At 36.0% G+C, this 10047-nt stretch overlaps 1 long non-coding RNA gene across 1 annotated transcript; it reads left to right on the top strand.

Moving 5' to 3' along the window:
• Positions 1–5140: 5140 nt before the first annotated feature.
• On the top strand, positions 5141–6028 carry LOC140802067 (uncharacterized). Its single transcript, XR_012111586.1, has 2 exons — positions 5141–5197; positions 5764–6028. It is a non-coding gene; the product is annotated as an uncharacterized lncRNA (long non-coding RNA).
• The last annotated feature ends 4019 nt before the right edge of the window (positions 6029–10047 follow it).

The following is a 10047-nucleotide window of genomic DNA, read 5'->3' on the forward strand; positions in this document are numbered from 1 at the left end:
AGCTCTTCTCTTTTCTTCTTCTTCGTTGACACATTCTTCATCTTCATCTTCCTCCCTTTCCATTCATTCATTCATCTTCCTCATTTAATGAAACTATCTGCTGGTATTAATAGATATCTATCTATAAAAAGAGATTTTGTCCTTGATCAATTAATATCCTTACTAATCAACTTATTTATATTTAATACTGTTTACCAACTAACATAGTTACATTTACCTATATCTTAAAAATCAGATATTTTGAAGATGTACAAAATGTCCAACGTAATAGAACATTGCATATATTCGTATATACTTAGAAAATAAATACTAATATTAAAACACCCATATTTCCAAATATATGTGTAAACCGCGTAGGTAAATCTCCCCACGCGGTGCATCACATGACCTATCGATGATACGTCACAAGGCACTATGACACAAGTTCATACCATAAATAAACTCAACTATAAGAGAGTCCTGATATAAGTTCCACGAGGCCACAATAAGTCTTCAAGATACACATCCAAAAATATAACACTAAAGTCCCAAAATATATCGTCAATCATAATGTCTCGTAGGGGCTCAATACAACTAATAGACATAACTAAAATAGAAAGCGTACTCGCTACCCGCACCTATGTCTCATAGGTTTAAACTAATACCACCAAGAGGGTGGTGAGCTCACTGCTCGGTGGTAGGATCCATATAATCTATAATAATAAAATCACGAGTGCATATCCAATGTATGCCTATAGTTGCTAGCAATAACAACATGTTTGTTTAAATGACTTACCATGAGTTACTAAATCAATGCAATTAATAAGGACTACACGTCACTATCCTAAACATACAAATTCCTAAACGTATTAGGATAAGTCCACACGGTTATAGAGCTTACTATAATCTTTTATTCATACAAATCTCAATCATATTGTTTATATGTTATGCACAGCAATAAAAGAGAGTAGTTTGGTCATCTCATATCTACTGAGACATTAATCATATTTATCATAGCTCAGGGCTATTCACCTCACAAATACTCTCAAGAAAATCATCCATCACATAACCATCCATCATCTTATACATTAAAGGGGTATATACATCTAGCGGTAATGCTACCTACACATGCATGGTGACACTTTACATATGACTAGTTATTTATGGTCATCGAGACTAAGGTCCTTGGCGTAAGCTCATATCTCACTCTCTCTAAATCATCACCGCCCTCAGTGGGAGAATCGGGAGCCCTCAGCTCATCAACAAACTCCCTAACCCTGCGTCATCGGGTACCGCTAGAGATATATCACCGCCTCACAATCATGTTCTTTTATCATCATAATCTAGTCACAACTATACTGATATAATTATCTAAAATGCCACACGAGACTCCTGACCTCGAGGTATAGGCGCTAATAGTATAGTCATATAAGATACACTCTACCCTAACCTAGGCTGGTGAGTAAGGGCACTACCTAGTTAGAACCGACTACTAATGATAGGTGGAAGTGGTGCAGTGTCTATAAGTGTATAAGGCATGCCATAGTTATCATAATCGTTACATTCTATATTCAATATAGATAGTTATGCAAGGGAATATCATACAGGATACATGTAGAGCATCGTTACACTAATGTCTATGCTAACATTAACATTCTCATAATAAATTATTAATAACTACACATGTCAAGATATATCATGGTACACTAGATGTATGTATTAATACTAACATTTCTACGGTGTCATGATAGGTATAATAAGAATAACTACATTATTCTAGACTTGTATCAACTCTGCTACTTTGGGGTCTCCATAGTACACTAAATCTCCTCGACCCGGCTCCTTCGAAATCATAAAACACCCTCACGCAATGTCAATACGTAAGATTAGCGAATTAATAAAATAAATTTTCTTATTAGAAAATTTTATGTTTAGTATAAACATGAGTCAAGGGTCTCCTAGGGTAAATTCTATGTTATCCAAATATTCACATAATAATAAATTGTCATTACTAGGGTGGTTAGGCTGAAATCAAGTGGAAGTAGATATATGGGGTTATAAGGTCCAAATGACCCCAAATAGGCTAGGCTCAAACCCTAACCCAATAGGCAAAAGGGCCTTGGTAGGGTGCGGTCCAACTACAACCCATAAGGTTGGCGAAGTGGGCCGGGGTCCAAGCCACATCCCACCAAAGGCTTGGTTGGTGGGGCTGCGATGCAGCCCACCCCATAGCCTAGTGGACCGTACCCACGGCTGCACCTAAGGAGGGCCCGTGGGCCGTGGTCCATCGCCAACCCCAAGTAGTGTGGGGGATTAAACACCCCACCCTCCCCCACCCCATCCTTTCGGAGGAGATAGATGGGGAGAGGAGGGCCTAAGGAGCATGCGATGTCAAGGCGCAACACGAGGGGGCGACGGGTAAGTGAAAGGGAATAAAAGATGGGAGGAGGGCTTGACGGCGGTGGGGCCACGCTCCATGGTTCGGCGGCCATGGAGGTCCCTCCTCCTTTCAATAAGGCACGAAGCCCAAGAGGTTTCTCCTTCCATAGGAGCCCTCGGATCGGTGGCTAGCACGTGGAGTCGTTGGCCTGCGGACTTTGACGACGGCGAGGGAGGGGGAGGTTAAACACTACTAAATTAATGGCGGGGTAGGAGGGGGCTTGCGAGGGGTTGGTTAGCAGGCTCGACGGGTCTCAGTGCATGGCCGTTGGCTCAGGAACCCGGGAGAGAGAAGAGGGAGAGTGAATTGGCGAGATGGAGAAGAAATGGTGCGGGGAGGGAGAGATGGGGATTAATGGAGGTGAGGAAGGCAGGCGTGCATGGCAAGGGGAAGAGGAAGAAGAAGAAAGGAGAGGAAGGGATAGGGCGGGCTCTGGTGGCGACGCATGCGCGCGGGCGTGCACAGGGGTCCCCCTTTTTTTTTAAGTTTTCGGGTTTTACAAATATATCTGATATTTGATGTATGGCCATAATTGCACTCCGCTGATATAGTATTAAATACACTATCTGTATTTATATCAATAGTCAAAGAAAAAGAATATAAATACGGTATGATTTATGATTATTTGATACGTATCCATAAGTTTTCCCCTTAGGCCCTCGGCCCGTGCAGCTCGGCCAGCTCAGGCTTGTTTCTTGGAGCTTGTTTTGGTGCTTTAGAGCATGTGATTTGGATCCACATGATCACTGGTTTTGCTAAGGAGGACAAGCAATTTGTATATGGGATGGATTGATTGAATGCTATCAGCCAAATGAGTTGTCAATTGGTCATTGTGTATCCATGTGGAAGACAAGATAATGCTATGTGCAATCTCTTGCTCATGAAATTGTAAACAGCTGGCCATAACTAGCAGTCTTACTGCAAACTCAACTAACTGGTAGTTGTTAGAGTGCCCTCAAAGTGAAGATTACTCATAATGACCACAAAAAAAAAAAAAAAGGCTAGCGAAGTCGCAAAAGGCTTTTGAAGTATTGTATTTTAATTACTGTGTGACATAATGTAGAAAGTTTGTAACATAAAATCTTTGTTTCAGTAAGATTATGTGTATAGTTGATTATCTAGTTGTGGCTTGACAATGACAAAATCCATGCTGCAACAATGAAGATTAATCATTTTACTTCTCATGTTCTTGACCTATATATAGATGATGCTTACCAAGGATGCCTACCCTTCAAAAGTTTTCTAGCTTTTTTTCACGAAAAATTTCATAAATTCAATTCATTTAATTTCAAAATTATCGACTGTTAGTTGGAACAGTCCAGTATATATAAGACTAGCAAGCCTATTGTTTATACAACATTAATGCAGTGAATCTACATAGCAATATAGTGGTAGCTAGCTGGCCCAATTTGTCCAGCTCAAAAAGTCTTTTGTAAGTTACTACTAAGATTGCAGTCTTACCTCTTTTGACTGACATATATTGCAGACTCCTTCAAACGATGATACTTTCAAGAACCACCTACCAGTTAATTAAATTTAGCTAGAAGGAATACTATGATTACTTTTAATGAACCAAAGCCAAAGGTGACTTGTTCCCGAATCCCTATTCTCTATCCTACATTGCAAAAAAAGCAATTAGCCTGAAGGGCGTTTTCTTCAATATTATACAGAGAATATCCTTTCCAATTAGTGAACCAGTTAAAGATGCCCTTTTTGCAAATTAATTTAAGAAAAGGAGATGCCGCTTTGTAAAGAAAATTTTTAAATTTGACGTGTATATATGTCCATCCACTTCGAGCAATTCTCTTTGAGAAGAACTATTACTATACGAGTAGGGTCTTGAGTGCACTATCCCTTGAGATTATTGGTTATAAGTTTAACGCCGGCAAGTGAACATCACTCACAAAATGCAAACAAATGGTAAAGCAAAACCCACTTACCTCTGTCACTCATATCGTACGCCATAATGCACAGCAAGTTCTCAACTATTTCAGGACTTTGATATATATATGTAGGACCATCTCCGGGCATATATCATGGCAACGATTTTAGTTAGATATACTAATTAACAAGAAGAATCCAATTCCTTCCAAATGATCTTTCCTTGAAGTGTTGATATATATATATATATATATATATATATATATATATATATATATATATATATATATATATATATATATATATAATGCTTCACGGATATGCAGGAAATACTCCCACCTATATATCTCTCTCTTGTATCAGTTTAAGATATCAGAATAAAACCTATGGATAACTCGCATATCCTTCTCCCATCTCTCCTTCTGTCTCTTTATTCTTCTCATCTAAATCAACTGCTCAACTAAGTCAGAATTATTATGCTAACATCTGCCCGAACGTCGAGTCCATCGTTCGCGCAGTCGTTGCCCAAAAGGTGCAACAGAGCTTCGCAGCCACACCGGGAACTCTTAGGCTCTTCTTCCATGATTGCTTCGTTCGAGTAGGGTCATCATGATCCGAGACTAATATACTGTGAAATTATTTTCTCTCTTATGATAAAGAAATTTAGTTGCTAGAGATTGTTGTATATATGTTGGCAGGGTTGCGATAAGCTTCAGTGTTGCTCGTGGCAGCGAACGGCGACGATGAGTCACAGCGGTGCTGACTCGACGCTCTCATCGGACGCTTTGGATAACGATAAACAAGGCGAAGGTGGCTGTGGACAGCGATCCCAGTGTGCCAAACAAAGTTTCTTGTGCTGATATACTTGCCATGGCAGCTAGAGATGTGGTATCCCTGGTATTATTGTTTGTTTGCATCTTAATTTCTTCTTCTTGTTTAACATAACATATTATATAACTCATTGCCTACTCTAAAAAGTTAAAAAATTATGAAAACAGCAGTTTCTATCTTTCATATATTACCACTTATTCTGGATTCAAAATTAGAAATTTAAGCTGTTGCATATAATAATTTTTAGCTTTCTATTTCTAACGTAGGATGTGCTCTAACCAAGTAATGACTTCCTTGCTGCATGAGACTTTTCTTCACTCTTGTGAGAATGATGGTACCATCTTGTGAAAATGGTACAATAAATACCAAATCTCTAAGTAAATGGGAGACGTATCATGTGGTTTGAGGTGCATGCATGGAATCTCCTAGCAATATAAGAAGGGTTAATGTGGAATCATATTTTGTCATTCATTTAAACTCATAATTAAAGCTAGTGTGAACTTACCTTTCTCCTAAAGATTTTGTAGGATTTATACCCCATCTTCACAAAAAACTTGGAGCTGATAGAACTATACATTTTATATTAATTCTAACAGATAGTTAACAAGTAAATTATAATCTTGGGTTTGTAGACTGGAGGACCATTCTATCCGGTCGAGCTTGGAAGATTGGACGGCAAGACTTCGACGAAAGCCATAGTCAAACACAGGCTTCCTGGCCCTGGCTTTAATTTGGATGAGCTCAATGCAGTGTTTGCTATCAATGGACTCGCTCAGATCGACATGATTGCTCTCTCAGGTGGGTCATATATTATTGACAAGTGCTTTTCACCATTTGGATATATGGGTTTTCAATGCACAGTTGAACAAAGAAGCAATAACTGAGAAATTTCTTGTATACCAATCTTCACATAACAAGGTTTAGGCTATCTAGGAAAGGAGATAAAGCTACATTATACACGGTTTTCGAAGAGTTGTTCTAAATAAGGGCAGTTTGGATACACAATTTTCATAAGAATTTATAGGAAAGTTGATTTCCTTAGAAAATTTTAGGCTCGTAGCAATATTTTCCTAATTGTTTTGAAAAATACTTTAAAAAGTAAACTTTTCAAAGGAAATAAGCAAATTCTAAGGGAAAAATTATTTGGACCCACCACCAGCTCCTACCTTTTCCATCTCTCCACTTCTCTATTTCCTAGAATATTCGAATACATTGAGTCAATCCTATAAAAAAAATTCATATAGATCCTTTAGTGATACTTTAATTCTTATATATTAAGATTCCAATGGCGAATTTCGCTAATTTACTCAAATAGGCTCAAAGATCCTTTATTCGAACTGTAAAAGGGCCATCAAAACTATTTTTTTATTCAATTATTTAAAAGAATAACATAAAGATAAATATCCCGGCAACGAGAAGGAATATATATTGGAGTTTATATTATTTTGTATTACTATATTTTTTTTCAGGAGTGCCCAAACACTCATCCATTAACGGAAGTGAGTGCAGAAATAGTCTGTTGATGGATCAGTTCATTTCTTACAAATTTTCTGATAACATAGCATATGGACGCACCCTCGAGCTAGAAGTATTCTTGCCTTCTTAAAACAAATATGCTCCAAAAGGAAAAGTCGTCAACATAGTATTATACTGTTTGTTTCATAATTATTTGACTTGATTACTTATAGAGATCCTTGGGTTTATATGCTTGCATCCAATAATCTTTTTTGAGGTATTTCTCGAGGGCTCACACAATTGGAGCTCCCATTGTGACAAGTTTGTCTGTTTGATCTATCATTTTCAAGCAGCCACTACAATTTAACCCGCCATGAACTAGCTTGCCATTACGTCAGATAAGGTCAAGTTTGCCCAGGCACTCAACTATAGTCCCCATCAGTGGCCATGTTAGACTACCCATTCAAGTTCACAATGCTACTATCTCAATCTTCAAAGCATGGACGCTGTTACTGTAATTTATTCTTTTTCGGCCGACCGACTGGCCGCGTGGATAATGTTTACCTTTTGCCACAAACCAGGATCGCATTCAGGAGGCGTCAGGGTCATGGCCACTGGTTGGGCGGGGTGAAGACTGGGCAAATGGCGGAGAGATCCGCCACGGGTTTGCACTGAGAGTGAACTAGATAGATTAGGGTTATTTGTTATGACATTCATATATGTTCCTCATGGATAATTCATTTGTTGTCGTATGTTTTATAAGAGTTGATAAATATAAAGGAAATTTCTAACACCAACATTTCATTAGTACCATTAGATCCTGATTTTATAATTGGCATACCTTCCTTTTCAAATATAGTTTTATCCAATCGCCATTTTAATGCAAGGTCATATTTATAACTGTTTATCACCTATTAAAATACTTCTTGAGGCTTTTTTTTGCTTCTAAACACATACTAACCAAGCCTTTTTAAACCATATCCCACCTTAGCCTACTTATCAAAATTGTGACCCTTCTGGGATTTAATCAACTTATCCTAACAAGCCAAATTAAAACTCTCTGAAAAATCTAAAGCAAAACCCTAATATGTACCATATGATCTCTTACGGAAGACATAACAATAAATAACGAACAATAAATAGTAAGCTACAAACACGTGAGATTTACATGAAAACTCTAAACTAGGTGGAAATCATGTGATCCTTACTAGGATCAAATCAACTAATAATAAAAGAAATACAAGACCACTTATAGATAATCCATTGAACTCATAACTATATTTGAACATATCTTTGCTTGCTAGATCCTATACATTTAATTGCATAATAGTAATAATAAATGATAACACTTGCTACCAAAAACTCTAAAATGTTTCACACTAGTTTTTTCATTCTAGATTTCATAAGTTACTTGTTTTGTTCTAGGTCTAAAATAAACCTAAAATAATCACATATAGTAGTATTCACGGCCTCTGTCTCAAAATTTTGAGACATTTTCTCATGCATCATAACCTACCATATCTTGCATAACATAATTTTTCCTCTCATTATACTATCTACTGAGGATTTTTTGGAGCAGAAAATTCATGCTTGATGCCATTGAATAAAAAAAAATTGATGTATTATTTTTTCAAATTTCTCTCCATGATTCGGAACAATTGTAAATAATCTTAAAATCTCTTTCATTTTGGAAGCTCAAGAACAAAGTTTTAAAAGACATCAAAGGTATTAAAATTTTCTTAAGAATGTGACCCAGATAAAACACCATCTATAGCACCCACAAAAGAAAATATATTTCTTTTACTGATACTTTAGTTTGACTTAGGCCCATAAGATCTATATGTATCAATTCCAAAGGTCATTTGGTAATGAAATAGTTTATTTTTTTTTTATGAGAGAGGATTCTAATCTATTTTTTCATTTGACATTACCAACATACCTACTTCTTTTTTCACATTCAATTTTGTTACATATTCTAATAGATCTCAATTTTGTCAACTTAGATAAGACGTTAGTTCACATAACCTAATCTTTGATACATAACGGAATCATCCAAAAATACAGCATTGCATTTCAATAGAGTATTTACAAACACTGTCACCAATTATCCATATTCTAACATCAAGAATCACAATATTTCCTTATAATCTACAATCAAATGCTAACTTTTTGAAAATTGTATTTTTACAGGACATCGCCACACACTTAACTAATACTTAAGAAATTTGCTTTTAAACCTCAACATAAAAACATTTTTCTAATCTTAGTATGCTAAGAGTGATCACAACATCAGCCTCTCTTCCTTAACTTTAGTAGAGCTACCATCACAAGTCACACTACCACCCTCAATATTTTCAAGACTAAAATAAGAGTTTATCACCACATATGTTTAGAACTTCCACTATCTATATCACATATCGAATTCAATGTTTTAAGAGCAAGACGCATAACATAGTACTTAAGATCAATTTTCTAATCCATACTTGTCTAGTTTTAATACCAACTTAGTAAACATTATATTTTTCACATAACAGTCTTATATGGCCTAAAACACCATAATAATAACAAATATGTATGGATTTAGGTTTCCTAACCTGAGTGTTATTTTCAAAATTTGAAGGTACATTTTTTCTTGTTTTCTTTTATAACAATTAGATTTGATGGAATACTACGCAGTCGCAGGTACATATTTTTTTTCACAAGATCTTGGAGTGTCTATAGAACAAAAACTATATTAGCTACCTCAAATTTCTTATATATCTAATACCATTTCTCTTTTTTTCAGTAATTTGTGCATTTAAGATCTAGTCCAGCTTAGTTTTTCCTTCAAGAATGTAACTATTTTAGTAAGTCTTTCATGAAGCTTAGACTTCTCAAAAAAGACTATTAAGCTCCTTCATCTTCTTCTATCTTTTTTCAATTTTAAGGTTTTATTTAGTTGAACCTATAATTTTTCTTTTTCAAAATTCGACTGACTTGTTAGAAGTTCATGCAATTTTTCTTCAATTTATAAAACTTCTAGTAAGTATGTTCATCATACATCTTTTGAATTTTCATGTCTTTATCGCCGTCTTCCTTCTCATCTCAGGCTCACATTCTCACAAGACTTGTTAGATGAAAAATTGAAATAGTAATTGCTACAAATTAATTACAACAATGATTATAACTAGTAAGCTATTTCCTAAAAAATAATTAAATAAGGTTCAAATCTCTTTTGACAAGGATAAATGGATAAGATGACTAACATAAATTAAAAATAATAGTGAACTAATTACTTGAGCTAGCTCAAAGCCAAAGATAACTCCACATTGGGCACACATCTGAAATCACTACCACCCCACTCATCTAAACCATCCTAAGTGACTTTCACATTGCTTGCCTTTCTTTTTTCAATCGGTTCGACATTATTCTGCACATGTCCAAAACTATTAAATTTGTAAATACTTGACACCACCACTAAA

This window comes from Typha latifolia, chromosome 1 (assembly GCF_019914945.1).
Source record: "Typha latifolia isolate L0001 chromosome 1, TyphaL0001v2, whole genome shotgun sequence".
NCBI lineage: Eukaryota > Viridiplantae > Streptophyta > Magnoliopsida > Poales > Typhaceae > Typha > Typha latifolia.